General features: G+C 44.3%; 1 protein-coding gene across 3 annotated transcripts in view; it reads right to left on the bottom strand.

Moving 5' to 3' along the window:
• PLXNA1 (plexin A1) overlaps window positions 1-17,280 on the bottom strand; it is a 385,871-nt gene that overhangs the window by 187,797 nt on the left and 180,794 nt on the right. The gene's annotated exons all lie outside the window — the stretch shown is intronic.

The raw sequence follows: 17,280 nt of genomic DNA, 5'->3' as shown, positions 1-17,280 counted from the left end.
TAATACATTTGAAAAAATGAAGCAGGCAATTACTGGATAATGTGTATTAGTATCTCTAGAGAAAGTGCCAGTAAGAGGTATATTGAGCATTACTGACCATCACCATATAGAAAATATAAAAATCCTTTAATTAGGGCAGGTTTCCCATTATCAATTCCTCTACAGGCTGAATGGGATGGAGGAAGAATGGTAGCTATTTGTGAACTTCAGCCTCTCTTGTGGTAGCCTCAGCTATATTGCACTTCCAGCAATAAGATTTACCTCTCATTGATACAGACCCTTCTTCCTTTACCTGTTATTACTGCTTATCATCTTTGCCAGAGCAATTACACATCTACCACCTCTCAGCATTTACCATCTCCTACATTTGCTGGAATCATTACTGGAATTAATCATCTTCATTTTTTAAAATGATGAATTATATATGCTTTGTTTCAGCCAGCTCCCCTTACCCAATGAACTTTTCAATGGCCTAATAGTTGCATTGCTCTTGAAATGCTCTCCAGCATATCAGGAAGGTGAAGCACCCAAGCACTAACAACCCATGCAAGCATCTGTGCAAAGAGGATGCATAATGAGAGCCAAGAGAATGAAGACAAATTTCATCACCATTTCGATATTACAATCAAGGGCCCGCGTATTCTATTAGAAGTTATACTTCATAAAAGGAGTGAGGGTCAATCAGCATATTTGTTCCCGGCACAGCAGGGATATAGCAAATGCTCTAATCCCATTAATAATAGTGACAATAAATCTTATCCAAAAAGATTTGCTTTCACCACAGAGGAAATAACAGCATTAAAAGGCATTATAAGATCCTATTCAATCCATGATAGGGACTGAATATAACTAGGCTAATTCTCTTCATTCAGCTGCCATCGAGATGCTCATCATGCTTCTCTTTTATCTATTTGCACTGAAAGTATTTTTTTCTTTCTGCAATTAAAACACTTAGAAGCCAACTTGCAAACCCTGAATTGTGGGGAAAATGGGGAATAACCTGAAATCTGGATTCAATCGTCTTTTGGCCCTACAATCTATCTAGACCAGGGGTGTCAAACTCGTGTCGTCACAGCAAAAGTAGTGGTACTGCTACTTTTTCCTTTGCTAAACTAGGTGTGGGCATGGCCAGTGCATGACATATCTGGCCCGTGAGCCGCAGGATTGACAGCCCTGATCTAGACAAAGATAATGTACAGGTAGTCCTTGAGTTACAACAGTTTGTTTAGTGACCATTCAAAGTTACAACACCACTGAAAAACTATGACTGTATTTCATACTCACAGCCATTGCAGCATCCCCACGGTTACATGTTTAAAATTCAGTTGCTTGGCAACTGGTTCATATTTATGACGGTTGCAGCGTCCTAGGATCATGTGATTCCGCTTTTGCGACTTTCTGGCAAGCAAAATCAATAGGGAAGCCAGATTCTCTTAACAAACTCGTTACCAACTTAACAACTGAAATGATTCATTTAATGCCTTGAGGCAAAAAAAAGTCACAAAATGGAGCAAAATTCAGTTAACAAATGTCTCAGTTAACCACAGGAATTTTGGGCTCAATTGTCGTCGTAGGTCGAGGGCTGCCTGCACTAATTCAAATGACCCATTGAACTGTATACAGTCCCAAAATTGGTGGCATGCTTAAACATTCAGAATGGCTGGTCACTTGAAGACTATCACAGTGGTGTGGAGGTAGCTCCACTCATTCGCATACTAGAATCTGGGGGTCGTGTTATAAAGCTGAAAGTTGAAAAGTTCAGAACAGACAAAAGAAAGCATTACTTTGTACAATGAACAATTCTGCTTCCCCAAGAATTCTACTCATTTAGGAGTTTTAAAAGGGAACAGAACAGATTCTTAGCAGAGGTGGTCCATAATGCCTAACCCATCACTAAGTAGCAGTGATGGGTTCCGGATCTTATTGCAACGGGGCCCAGCGTCCTCCACATGAACGCATGCAGTGCGCACACACACACACATGTCCAGCGACACCTCCGCGAGCCTCCGCAATGCTCCAGCTGCTCAGAGGAGCATTGCGCAGGCGCTGTATGCGCCGTGTGCATGCACGGAAGCGCCGAAGAGTTTAAAGACAGGTAAGGAGTATGGGTGGGGAAGGCTCCGGTACGCCTGTACCAGGGCGCACTGCCTGCAACCCACCACTGCTACTTAGCAAAATGCTTTTATGTTGCTCCAATCAAAGACAAAATACTCTTTTATACCGTGATCATGCTCCCTTTGTGGATTTCTTATATTGTTGGCATACATTGTGAGAAATATAACCTACGACTAGACAAGCTCTGTGTTTGATTCGTGTTGTTTTATATTCTTACATTCTATTCCCTATGAACTGCAGTAATACTTGGTCAACAAATCTAAATGACTTTGAGCAGAATGTTTGACTAAAAAAGTATTTCATGACAAAAGAGTAACTGATACCTTTTGTATAACTGTAAATAATTGGACTGAATCACTGGCCTACCCATTATCTTTGCAACCCCAGCCAAAGCACTGCCCCTCCCCTTCCAATAAAGCCCCACAAAATGGGTTGCAGTCTCATTCTTCGGTTGCAATAAATAGACTCCCTCCGTCCATTTGCATAGTTTCCAATCAGGCAAAGGAAGTGAGCCTTAGAAGGCAGGATCCTGGCGTGTGGCTGATTAGCATGGAAATATATGCAGCTCACAAACAAACCAGGGCCTGCCTTAATTAGAGCAGAGCCTTTGATTCACTGCCAACATCCAGCACATACCAGCCCAGGATTATTTTTAGTCAGTTTTACAAAACAAATGTATTTGATTAAGAGAGACGCCCCAGAGTGAAAGTAGATAGATCGGCAGTAGCAGAGATAGAGAGGCTGGTCCCCCTATGGTGATCAGGGCTTGGGCTCATTGTGAAGGTGTCCAGGAATGCAGGTGTGATTGCGAGAAGCCTTCGCACAGAGCCTGACAGCTGCTCAGCTAATACATAGCGAGTCCTGGAATGTGTGTCTGCAGCTGCCAATTCTTCATCCCAACACTCCATAGCTGGATCCGATGACCATATCCTCCCTCCCTATATAGATCTCTCCCCCAACCATACTCTACATTCCCTTTTAAGTTCTTTGCTGCCAACTCATCTCCCCCACCCGCCCACCCACCCTTCCTATGGATTTGTTCTTTCTTGCTTCGGCTTATCATTGCAATCCATTTAGCTCATTCCAATCCGTTAAACGGAAAATATGCAAGGCAGACATACCTTCATTTTTCACCAGACATATATGCTACATACTGTAGGTAGGAAATCAAAACTCCCACTTCTGCTGTTTATTCGAAGATATTGAAACAATGAACAAAAGTTATGATCCAGTTTCACACAGCAAAATAAAGGCAGAAGATAAGCTGTTTAAACACATTTTATTAATCTTCCAGGCTGGGCTCTTTTCTCTTGTTTAGCAAATATAGGTCATTACTAAAAACTGTTAACCACCTACCGGTTAATTATTTCTCTTTGAATACTTTAAAGCTTTACCAACAAGCCAGTATTTGAAGCTACTACAATACCTGCATTAGTAATCAACATTACTCTGGGTATACTGAGATTTTCCCCCATTCAAAGCCTTTTATGTTAGGTTTGAAGGTTTGAAGGTTTATTAACATTTATAGGCCGCCCTTTTCCCTGAGGGGACTCAGGGCGGCTTACATAAAATCAGGGGAGGGAAATACAAACAATAACGTAGACAAACATAGAGTAAAATAATAAGCAACATTCATTCATCATTCAGGAGGGGCGATTATCTTTGTCCCCAGGCCTGACGGGCTAGCCAGGTCTTAAGGGCTATGCGGAAGGCCTGGACGGTGGTGAGAGTATGAATCTCCACGGGGAGATCGTTCCAAAGGGTCGGAGCTACTACTGAAAAGGCTCTCCTCCTTGTAGTTGCCAGCCGGCACTGGCTGGCAGATGGAATTCGGAGGAGGCCCAATCTGTGAGATCTAATTGGTCGCAGGGAGGTAATTGGCAGAAGGCGGACTCTCAAGTACGCAGATCCACTACCATGGAGGGCTTTATGGGTGACTAGTAGCACCTTGAAGCGCACCCGGAGATCGACAGGTAGCCAGCGCAGCTCGCGGAGGATAGGTGTTATGTGGGTGTACCGAGGTGCACCCACGATCACTCGCGCGGCCGCGTTCTGGACTAGCTGAAGTCGCCAGATGCTCTTCAAGGGCAGCCCCATGTAGAGCACATTGCAGTATTCCAGCCTAGAGGTCACAAGGGCCCGAGTGACTGTTGTGAGAGCCTCCCAATTCAGGTAGGGTCGCAACTGGCGCACCAGGCGAACCTGGGCAAATGCCCCCCTGGTCACAGCCGTCAGATGGTGGTCAAAGGATAGCTGTGGATCCAGGAGGACTCCCAAGTTGCGAACCCTCTCTGAGGGGTATAGAATTTGACCCCCCCAGCCTGAGTGATGGAGTACTGGTCGAATTGTTGGGAGGGAAGCACAACAGCCACTCGGTCTTTTCCGGGTTGAGTACAAGCTTGTTAGCCCTCATCCAGTCCATAACGGCCTCAAGGCCTCGGTTCATCACGTCCGCCGCTTCATTGAGTTGGCACGGGGCGGACAGATACAACTGGGTATCGTCCGCATATTGATGGTATCTTATCCTGTGCCTGCGAATGATCTCTCCCAGCGGTTTCATGTAGATGTTGAATAGTAGGGGGGATAAGACCGAACCCTGAGGCACCCCATATGTTAGGGGCCTAGGGGTTGATCTCTGCCCCCCCACTAACACCGACTGCGACCTGTCCGAGAGGTAGGAGGAGAACCACCGCAGCACGGTGCCTCCCACTCCCACCTCCCGCAGTCGTCGCAGAAGGATACCATGGTCGATGGTATCGAAAGCCACTGAGAGGTCAAGGAGAACCAGGATGGAGGGATGTCCTCCATCTCTGGCTCTCCAAAGATCATCGGTCAATGCGACCAAAGCGGTTTCTGTGCTGTAACCGGGTCTGAAGCCTGATTGGAAGGGGTCAAGATAACTTGCTTCCTCCAAGGACCGCTGGAGCTGGAAGGCCACCACCTTCTCAACAACCTTCCCAAGAAAGGGAAGGTTGGAGACTGGACGATAGTTATTAAGAACAGCTGGATCCAAGGATGGCTTCTTCAGGAGGGGTTTCACCACCGCCGCTTTTAGCGCGGCGGGGAAGTTCCCCTCCCGAAGAGAGGCGGTAACAACCGCCTGGATCCAGCCTCGTGTCACCTCACTGCTGTTAGCAACCAGCCATGAGGGACACGGGTCCAGTACACAGGTGGAGGCACTTACAGCCCTCATGGCCTTGTCCACATCCCCAGGGGCAACATCCTGAAACTCAACCCAGAGGTGGTCTACTTCATCCTCTTGTGCCTCGGCTGGAACTGCAGAGATGGAGTCCAAGTCCGACCGAAACCGAGCAATTTTGTCCGCTAAGAATTGGGCATAATCCTCAGCTCTGCCCTGCAAGGGTTCCCCCGCTTCCCTCCTATTTAGTAGGGAGCGGGTTATCCTAAACAGGGCGGCTGGGCGGGACTCAGCGGACGCAACCAAGGTGGCTATATAAGATCTTTTCGCTGCTCTAAGTGCCCTGGTGTATTCCTTGGTGCTGATGGTTACCATTGCTCGGTTCGATTCGGACTTATCGGACCTCCATAGGTGCTCTAGGCGTCTCCTCCGGCGCTTCATCTCCCGGAGTTCCTCGGTGAACCAAGGAGGTCTCCGGGATCCGCCGCCTCGGAGGGGCCGTAGTGGCGCAATCCGGTCAAGGGTCTCCGATGCTGCCGAGTGCCAGGCAGCAACCAGAGTCTCTTCCGGACTGTGGGCGACAGTATCAGGAATGACCCCAAGCTCCGTCTGGAACCTTAACGGCTCCATAAGTCGCCTGGGGCGGAACCACCTGGTCGGTTCCTCCTCCCTACAGTGGGGGTTTGGTCTCCGGAAGTCAAGCCTCAGTAGGCAGTGGTCTGACCACGACAGGGGTATGATGTCGTTACCCCTCAGACCAAGATCACAAATCCACTGCTCCGAGAGGAATACGAGGTCGAGCGTGTGACCCGCTGAATGGGTTGGGCCCCGGATTACTTGGGTCAAGCCCATGGCCGTCATGGAAGCCATGAACTCCTGCGCCCCATCAGAGTGTTCACCGAGCGACGGCAAATTGAAGTCCCCCAGGACCATCAGCCTAGGGAACTCAATTGCCAGCTCGGCTACCGACTCGAGGAGCGAGGGGAGGGCTGCTGCAACGCTGTTGGGAGGCAGGTACGTTAACAGCAGACCCACTTGACCCTTGAGGTCCAACTTTACCAGCAGGGACTCACACCCGACAAGCTCCGGAGCAGGGACCCTACGAGGAGCTAATGACTCCCGGATAACAATAGCCACACCCCCACCCCTTCCCTGGGCTCTCGGCTGGTGCAGCACCTGAAATCCTTCTGGGCACATCTCTACGAGGGGGACTCCTCCCTCTGGGCCCAGCCAGGTTTCAGTAATACATGCCAGGTCTGCCCTCTCGTCTAAAATTAAGTCCCGGACGAGAGGAGCTTTATGTACCACAGACCTGGCATTTAGCGACAGCAGCCTGAGTCCAGGGTCCTGATTACCTGCGCCATCTGGTCTCGGAGTGGGACTCATAGGGCCGGAAGGAGGGATCTCTGTAATGTAGCGAACCCTCCTTCCCCGGTAATGGCCTGCCCTAAAGTCCCCGCCATATCTGCCCCTCCCTGTTACGACCGTGATACTCCGACCCTCTCCCGTGTCTCTGGTCCCCTCAACCACCCCCATGGCCCCCGCATCCCCCGGCAGGTCCTCCGAATCATACATACCCATGCACTCCCCCAAGCAGTCCCCACGTAAAAGTTAAAACACAAAAAATTACAACAATATAATAGTAAAAAGTGGGACATTCATTCATCTCATACGTATCCCATGCATATCCCATACAAAGAGAAGAAAAAAAGATGAAAGAAAAGGAGGAAAATAAAATAAATTGCGCAGTTGGTTAAAATTTAAAAATGCGAGATCAGATAACATAACTGGCTCTCAGTGTTCAAGGTTGAAGTGGCTGGAGACCAGTTACAGTTCAGGTAGAATATATGGGGGAGTGTCTTATAACCCCTCTCTTCTTCTGTAAATTTATAAAAACAGTCAGTTAGAAACAGTCCATCCATCCATCCATTAAAAATAAAAAAAATAAATTAAAAACAGTCAATTCAAAAACAGTTAAAGCTTCCCAAAAGATCTACCCAATTCCTAATTCTTAAAGCTAGGTCAAAGATAAAGTTTTACAAATTAATCAGTAGAATAGCTTGCCTCCTGGTATTATGTACTAATATTATTTACTTGACTGAGGCGATCCGTTCAACAGTAAATGTTTATTCAACATCAACTAAGCCCAAATCATGACAGAACAGAACAGAGAAACTCCGGTTTGACAGCTCTTTTATATCGGAGCTGTCAAACTGTCAACCAATCAGAATGACGTTAGCTTCCTTAGGCGCTGCCTACATTGACCGACCAATCCTGTCATCGGGTGGAGATGATTGACACCTCGCATTTGCCCAGTCTCAGACATAACACCTGGAGTTGTGGGTGGTCCCTCACTGGAGCTTTTCAAAAATAGACTGGACAACCATTTCACTGGGATGGCCTTGAGCTGGACTAGAAGACTTCCTAGGTCAGTGCTGGATAACCTTTTTGTTGAGGTATGCCAAAAGCGGGGGTTGCGGGGGAGGTCGTACATGTGTGTGCCCTGACCCATAATGCAATGCATTGTGCACAACATCCCCCCCCTCCGCACATGCTCACAGACCTCACTGAAGCCTCCGGACTTCCAGGAAGCACGTTGGGCCATTTTTTGCCCTCTGCAGGCTTCAGGAAACATTGGGCCGTTTCAGAAAAATGGCCCAAGGGGCAACCCAGAGGTTCGTTCCCAAACTTCCGTGGGCAAAAAAATGGCCCAACATGCAAACCAGAAATTGGGGAACAGAGCTCCGGGTCACCCGTTGGGCCAGTTTTTTTTCCCTCCGGAGGCTTCAGGGACTTCCCTGAGGCCTCTGGAGAGCGAAAAACAGCCCAACATGCAAACCGGAAGTCTGTTTCCAAACTTCCAGTTTGTGCATTGGGCTTTTTTTTTTTTTGCCCTCCAGAGGCTTCAGAAAAGACTCCCTAGGGCAAAAAAGGGACAAAAATGAAATTCCCAAGCTTTACGAAACTCCAAGGAGAATGCTATCCCTCAATCACAGCATATCAAAGCAACCAGATTATTTTTCCACACCAGCTGATGCTCTATGCATATAAAGCAAGCTAAGGGTGACATAACTTCTAAGAGCTTTTCTATATCTAATGAAAACTACTAATAACAAATATAACAAATAGGGCCAATTTTTGAAAGCTGAAGTACAAGTTTTTGACAAGTAGCGAACTCTAGAATATGATTGATATTCCTGGATTCATGGCTGGCAGGGATCTCAATCCCATTTCTTTTTATGCCACAGCCTAATTCTCACTCATTTCAATGGATAAGGAATTCAGTGCAATTCTGAAAACTGCAAACTGCCATTTAATCCAGTGTTTACCCGCGGGGGAAAAAACCCTCTTTCTTATACTGCGGGAGATGAATGGTTTCTAAATCACTCTGTATGTGAGAGAGGAATGTGTGTAAAAACGAACATTTCCTGTTACATGTGACTGTAATTCTAGGTTTGTCAATTTCAGGAATTAACTGAGAAGCATCTCATGAACATTTCAAACAATGGCAACAGTTTCCCCATAGTCTGAATTCCTGTGACAAATATACCTTTTCAGTCCTTTTAAGGGCCATATTCCCAATTCAATCAATATATTCCTAGTCTAGTTTTAAAATCAATCAGTGGTATCGTAGCAATTCCAGTAGTAACTTTTCACTATCAGTGATAATTCTAAAATTTATATCAAACTACTATTTATGTGACATGATCCTAAAGAGGGGGGGGGAAACAGGGCATCAAATGGGAAAACATTAATTCAATTGTCGCTGCTTCGTTGAGGCAGGCATCAAAGACAGCAGGATACAATAAATAGTGTGTAATATTTGCAGTAAGAGATCTGAGCAGGCACGAAGCCAGTTGAGGAGACCTTAATTTAGGCACTTTCTCAATCTAATCTTTCTCAGAGGGCGGCTGAGGAGACACAGTGAGATAATCCTACACGTGCCACGCTAAACTCCATTAGGGAGGATAGTTATGAAAGTATTTGGCTTGAGCTAGCTTAACATCACAGAAATAGATTACGACCTTTTTTTAAGGGAAGAAAGAGACAACTCAGAGGCTTATGTTATAATCAAAACACAAGTTAATAGTATTCAAGCCTCAATGAACACAATTGGATTTCCTTCAGGATATGTTCTCGACTTAACAGCGATGTGTTTAGTGACCGTTCCAAAGTTTCAATACTGTTGAAAAGTTAGTTATGATCTGTCATTGCACTTACCACAGTTGCAGCATCCCCACAGATATGATCAAAATTTGAGTGCTTGGCAACTGGCATGTTATTTACAATGGTGGCAGCATCGAAGATTCATAACGTCACCATTCATGTCCCAGCCAGCTTCCAACAAGCAAAGCCAATGGGGGAAACCAGATCACAACTATAAGAGCCGAGGTGGCGCAGTGGTTAGTGTGCAGTACTGCAGGCCACTTCAGCTGACTGTTATCTGCAGTTCAGCGGTTCTAATCTCACCAGCTCAAGGTTGACTCAGCCTTCCATCCTTCCGAGGTGGGTGAAATGAGGACCCAGACTGTGGGGGCGATATGCTGACTCTGTAAACCGCTTAGAGAGGGGATGAAAGCCCTATGAAGCGGTATATAAGTCTAACTGCTATTGTTATTGCTATTTAACAACCGCTGAGATTCATTTAACAATCCTGGGGGGGGAGGTAGTAAAATCAGGTGGGACTTACTTAACAGCCACCCTGCTTCGCAACAGAAATTCTGGATCCAATTGTGGTTGTAAGTGAAGGACTACATGGACATACAAGTTGTCTTGTGTGTAATGTTGAAACTGAAGCAGAAGAGGCAGTTATATAACTAATTCTCACAACTATGCTCTTCATATCTATTGAGACTACATTTCCCAGAATTCTCAGCATCTGACTACCATCTTTTGTAATTAGAAAAGGCTGTAAAGTGTAATTATGCCATGGAATTGAATCTATACTTCTGCCGAAAGGTAAAGGTTCCCCTTGCACAAATGTGCTAGTCGTTCCAGACTCTAGGGGGTGGTGCCGAAGCTGAAGAGCTAGTGCTGTCAAAGACATCTCCATGGTCATGTAGCTGGCATGACTATATGCCAAAGGCGCACGGAATGATGTTACCTTCTCACCAAAGGTGGTTCCTATTTTTCTACTCGTATTTTTACATGCTTTAAAACTGCTAGGTTGACAGAAGCTGAGACAAGTAATGGGAGCTCACCTTTCTGATCGACAAGCTCAGCATCTTAGCCTCTGAGCCACCGCATCCCTCTATACTTCTGCCTACCTTGTACTATATTTGGCCACAATCCAACATAAGAAAGCTACATTATTGAAGATCTAGATTTGTCTTGAAGCATATATTCAAAAACTATTAGCCACAACTCTGAGAGTCAAACCTCTTCTCAAGAAACTAAAAGTAGCAACTGTGCTGTCAAAGAATGTTTTTTCTTGCAGCACCTTAGATTGTTTAGAGAACCAAATTAATGAGAAAGATCCTGTTCTGAATAATTAGTTTCACTCTGTTCCAAATAATTATTTTCATGTGAAGCTTGTGACAGCCCAGGTACTCAGAAGTTGAAGAAAACAAAGAGGCAAGAGAAACAGCATCCAATAGCCTAATATCAAATGAATATTTACATCTCCAAGTCAAGTATTATGAGACTGAAAAACAAAGACCAATCTACATTCCAGGACCCCTACCTTAGGGGTGTTAAACTGGGGGCCCATGGGCCAGATGTGTCAAGCACAAGCCACACCCACTCCAGCTCTGTGAAAGGGGAAAACATTGTGAAACGTCACATGACTTCAACATGATATGGTGAGTTTGACAACCATGATCTGCTCACAGCAGCTATATAGTGAGTGAAACCTTTTCTTCCAGACTCATATATCCCATATATTTTCTCTCAGTAGGCAGTAACGTAGCCTGCTTGACACATGGAATCTAGGTTTTTAAATCCAATATATCTACTGCCATTCCCTCTGATGATCGGTTCCCCATTCTACCTATAGAAATAAACATTTACTTTTTCCTCACCACCACCAAAAAAAAAACCCCATTAAAAATAAGAAAAAGCTCTTTATTAATAACCTTTCTCCTAATCCTGATATGTTAACTACTCAAATAATAATAATTGCTCTAATTTCTCATTGACAGTTCTGTTCCTGCTTCATCGGCTTTGGGTAAGTGAGTCATAGTACTGATATTTTCAGAATGAAATTTATCATATAATCTATTCATGGAATTAAAAAAAAACAGTAGGAAGACACAATAGGAAATAACAGAAGAACATACAGATATATAAACAAGAATTCTTTATCATATCTAACTCCACAAATCAGCAATACCAGAGCAAGTAAGGAACTGGCAGTACAATTTCAGGTGTCAGTATGTAAAAGTATGTATCCAATAAAAGCAACCCAAAATTAGATAATACAACTTAATAGTGTTTAAAGTTTATAACTGAAATCCTTCTTTTGGATTATAGAATTATAATGGACTATCTTACGGCCATTCACCCAACACTTTAAGATAATTTACATCCAGCCCCCATCATTCCCTTTTAAGGTCAAAATTTAGAAGCCTTTCAAAAGACCTTTTCCAGTGACGTAAACTTCAGAACGGGCCAGAGTATTGAGGAAGTATTGATTGTGTTTGTTGATGATATGTGGTTGAGGTGGCAAACGTAAATCAATATGGCCTGCTTTGATCTCTAAAAAGTTAAAAGTGGCAACAGGAAGCTTGTACTTTCAGATTTGCAAGATTTAGGTTTTAGGTTTTTAGGTTTTATTGGGATTTATATGCCGCCCTTTTCCCTGAGGGGACTCAGGGCGGCTTACAACCACAGGGGAGGGGAAGTGCAAGGTCAAAACAAACACTTTGTGAACAAAAGAAAAATAATAAAACACAACTTTCATTCAGCAATCAAACACTCGGGCGGGTAATTAGAAGCCTATCCCCAGGCCTGCTGGGAGAGCCAGATCTTGAGGGCTGCGCGGAAGGTCTGGATCGTGGTGAGGGTGCGGATCTCCATGGGGAGCTCGTTCCATAGGGTCGGGGCAGCAACAGAAAAGGCTCTCCTCCGTGTGGTCGCCAGTCGACATTGACTGGCAGATGGGATTCGGAGGAGGCCCAGTCTGTGCGATCTGATTGGTCGATTTAGGGAGGTAATCGGCAGAAGGCGGTCTCTCAAGTACCCAGATCCACTACCATGGAGTGCTTTAAAGATGGTCATCATTATCCTGAAGCGCACCCGGAGACCAACAGGCAGCCAGTGCAGCTCGCGGAGGACAGGTGTAACGTGGGCGAACCGAGGTGCGCCCACTATCACTCGCGCGGCTGCATTTTGGACTAGCTTCTAGATTCTATTCATATAGCCTTACAATAAAGTAGAAATAGTTCAATTTATTGTGTTTCCTTGGCTTAGAGTACAGCTGACAGCTCACCTGTTTAACATCTACATGAAGCTGCTAGATGAGGTCATCTATCGATATGAGGTCAGGTATACCAATTATATCTAGCTGCATATTACTCAGTTGTACCTCTCATCCAGAGGTGGGTTCCTACCAGTTCGCACCAGTTCGGTAGAACTGGTTCGTCAAATCTACCGAACCGGTTAGAAGAGGTTCCACCAGTGGACCCAGAAAGCAGGCCACACCTACAGAAGAGGTTCCAAAAAATTTTGAAACCCATCACTGACACACACACACATACAGACAGACTCACACAGAGAGAGAAAGAGAAAAAAAGGAAGAAAGAAATAAAGAAAAAAAGAAAGAAAAAGAGTGAGAGAGATGAAAGAAAAAAAGAAAAAGGGGACAGAGAGACAAAAGGAAGGAGAGAGAGAGAGAGGGAGAGGGAGAGAAAACACATGGCCGGCAAGCCACTCCAACCAGGTCACATGGGCGGCAAGCCACTCCCACAAAGGAGGCCGCACCCACAGAGTAGGTTCCACAAATTTTTTAAACCCACCACTGCTCTCATCCATGAGATGTACAACTGAGTACATCTCATGGATCAACCAAGTGATGCTGTCAACTCTTAAGCCTAGTGGCCGAAGACTCTTAAAGAACAGGATTAGGCTGAACTCTGGCAACACCAAGTAGATGTGAATATTTGGATTATTCAAATTTGCAAGTTTTCCATTTTTAATCCCAAATGGAGTTGCACTGCTCCATTTGGAACTGGGGCAAAATTTGGGATTCTTTCTGACTTGCAGCTCCTGCTCAAAGAGCAATTGGCAGCCAAGTCCAGGAGGGTCTTTAAACAGATTCATCTTGTGAGCTAATTCCATCTATTCCTGAATATGTTCTTTACAATCAGTCATGATTTGTTCAGTTTGTATGCGGACTATTAAGAGTATATGGGACAATTCTTGAAGATCATTTGGAAGCTGCAGTTGGTTCAGAATGTGGCAGCACAAAATATGAAATATGCAAATGCAATGTGACTGCCTGTTAATACCACTTCTGGTCTAGTGATCTGTAGGGGTCAAATGTTAAAATACTTCAATCCATATCTTGACACATCCTTTAGTATAATAATATTTCATCATTACAGCAAAGCCAAAAATAGCACTAAAAAGAGAAAAATAAAACAAGGAAAGAACTTGAAGGAAAAAAGATGCAGATACTGCTTTGAATAAGACAGGTCTTTTTGCTGGAAGATAAAAGTTGCTTTCTTACAAATATCATCTCAGTTGCCTTAAGGAACAATTTATGAGAATCCTCAGTGGTTTCTTAAAACCTTAAATGTAGCCTAAACCTGAACAGTCACTTTGTCAGCTGTATTACAGCTGAAATCAGGAAGAAAATTCTAGTTTCATGTTTATAAAAGGAACCAGTCTTTAAAAGAGAGACAAAGAGGACTGGGTAGCATGTGGTTCATTTAAGCACACACAGAACACATGTGCTAAAGGATCACTTTGACACCACAAGTAACAAACTTTGCTCACTTGCTGTGCAAATCATTCCTACAAACATAATTTTCCTGTTACTTTCAGCATGGAAAATAGACCGTTTAGGTTATGAAAATAGACAGCAGCTTAGAGGGAGGGAGGGAAGGAGTCCCACTGTCCCCCATTTATCATTCCATGGGGAATGATAAATTTAGAGGAAGAAGCCATAGTAATCAACCCCCATCATGAAAAGCCAAGTCAGAAAACTATCTGCTGGCAGGGCCACAGCAATGAATTCATCCAAGCTCCTTCAGGACAAAATCACTCATATCAGCTCAGAGTTAAATGTCATTGGGAACATTCAACAGCTTCATCATACATGTTTATCTAGAATGGGTCTGAATCTATTGATCCTGAGGACGTTCACAGTCTCCATGCACTAATCCTGTCTAAACCTCATAGTAAAAGCAGTCAGGGAAATAATAAGATAAGATAAGATACTTTATTTGTATGCCACCCTTTTCCCTGGGGGGACTCAGGGCGGCTCACAGTTCAGGGGGAGGGGAGGACAAACCAACCAATAATCTTCAGAAGCTGCTTGACATCATTGTTTCAGAGAAGGTTGATTAAAAAATCATTAAACTTCAGCTATTGAGAGTCCTGGTTGAAACACATTATCTGGCCTTGTTCCAATCAAAATTCTGGCCTGGCTGTGGGACTGAAATCACACTGATGGTTTCAAAAAGCTCCTGTTGGTGACCTCTGGAAGCCTAGGATAGTAGAGGATAGGGGAATGCTACTCTCTTGGTCTTATTTGATCTCTCAGCAGTTTTCAATTCAGTCAGTCATAATATACAGTAGGCTGGCTTCAAGTGATAGACATTGTTTTGTGGTGCTCTTCCCGAGTTAAGTTTTATTCAGTGGCAGTGAAAAGGAGACATTAAATCCCATTACGGAATGTCACAGAATTTGTCTCTCTCTCCCGCCAAATAACATCTAAATGAAATAGCTGGGGAAAGTCATCTGCTAGTGTGGGATGATGCATCATCAATTATTTATCTCCACCCTGGGCCAAACAGAAAGTAGATGACCCAGTGTTAGTGCAAGGAAGCTGTTGGGACATGGATGGGCAAAGCAGGCATAGACTGAATCTCAGCAAGACAGAGTGGTTGTGGAGAGGCCAAGTATTTCCATAATTTTTGACATACTGCACTCTGTAAGATGGAGCTGGCTCACTATCTGATGGTTCTTCTTGATTCTGACTGAATAGCAGCCAGAAGAGCTTTCATGCAATTACAGTACATTTTTTGTGCCAATTGCAGTCATTTCTGGTACAGAATAATTTGCTCTTGGTCATTCATGCCACTGTCACTCTACAGCTGGATTATTCCAATTTGCTCTCTGTAGGACTGTCCTTAAAGATAATTCAATAGCTTCAACTGGTTCGGCATGCAACAGCCTAAATAACTGTGGGAATATCTAGATTCTCTTTATGTAATACTACTATATACTACTACCATTATTCCCCGAAAATAAGACGGGGCCTTATTTTCTTTTGATCCCCGAAATAAGCACCTGGCCTTATTTTTGGAGACGTCTTATTATTTTTGAGGTGCAGGACACAGCGAGCATGGTCACGTCATGGGTGCTGCTGTGCTGCAATATTTTGGGGGACGGCTTATTTTTTGGGGAGAGCATATTTTATCACATGCATTCAAAAGCCTGATGGGGCTTATTATCCAGGGAGGTCTTATTTGGGGGAAAACAGGGTACTACTGTGAAGAACTATGGAAACTTGTTCCCACTTAGCTTTGAATGAAATTCAAGGTATTGGTTAAAATCCTGTATGACTTGAGAGTCAGGTATCTCCTGAGATTACTTTCTCAAAGTTGAATCTGCTCATCAGGTAGGTTCTAGTAGAGAGGGCCTGCTGAGCATCTCAAATTAAAGGAACTGCCATCTATAATGAATTAGTACTCCAGTCTTTATAATGATTTCCCATGCCTTTGGAATAGCCTAGATTTAAAAGGGGAAAGTTTCCCCTATCCAGTTGTGGCCATCTCCGGGGGCTAATACTCATCTAAATTTCCCTAATTTCCCTAAATTTCCCTAAATTTCCTGGCTCTGAGTGAGCCAGGGCTTTCTGAACATGCTTCCATGATCATGTGGCTGGCATGACTATATGCCAAGGCACATGGAACTGTCAGGCCTGCAGTTATATTCTTTTTAGAATCTTTGGCCTGCCACACTTTCTCTCTCTTTCTGTTTCATTAGTGGGCAATTGGGAGGGAGGAATAGTAAGGAGTAGAATTGTAGAATGTGTTGTTGTCATTCCTTTCTAGAAATCAAGATCATTTTTTGTCTCTGAACCTCTGCAGCTGACCGGATCTAGATGGGTGGAAATGCGAGCGTGGCAGAGGAAGATTGGACCATGTGATGGATTTATGGGTGTGGGGACAGAAACACTGTTACATCCTCACTGAAGAGGCACAACCCTGGCCTAATTCCTGGCCTAATTCCCCCAAGAGACTGGCCTCAACAACATTGACCTCTTAGAACAGGGGTGTCAAACTCACATCATCACAGCAGTGTCATGTGACGTATCTGGACTTTTTCCCCCTTTGCTAAACCAGACGTGAGCATGATGAGCACATGATGCATCCAGCCCATGGGCCACGAGTTTGACCGCCCTCTCCTAGATGATCCTCAAAAACGTGGTTTTGCCATTTGGTCTGGAGATCTCATGAAAGTGTCAATCCCATTAAATGTCTAGATTGTGTACATATTTAGAGCACACTCTCCTGTGTCTTTTTAATGTTATGTTCTTCTTAGCTATTTTCAGCTAGGTTGGTTGGTTGCTTAGCTTTGTGTTTTAATTGTGTATGCAATTCGGAGTCATGTGAGTGAGATGGGCAACAATAAATCAGTCAGTCAGTCATTTGGAATCTTCAAAAATGGAGTGGCATATAAGCCAACATTATAATAATTTAAAAAAAATAAATGGCACCCATTGGTCCCAAATTAATCAGAAGGCTCTTGGTGTACAACCAAGTCCTCAAGCGATTGCATGTGTTACAAAGTACAGCACTAATGAAAGTTCTATCAACTTACGTTCTTCAGATAGTTTCATGGGTATGTAGGATTTC

Source organism: Thamnophis elegans, chromosome 2, assembly GCF_009769535.1.
Source record: "Thamnophis elegans isolate rThaEle1 chromosome 2, rThaEle1.pri, whole genome shotgun sequence".
Classification (NCBI taxonomy): domain Eukaryota; kingdom Metazoa; phylum Chordata; class Lepidosauria; order Squamata; family Colubridae; genus Thamnophis; species Thamnophis elegans.
Note: the sequence above shows the minus strand (reverse complement) of the source record. Positions and strands in the feature narration are given on the sequence as shown.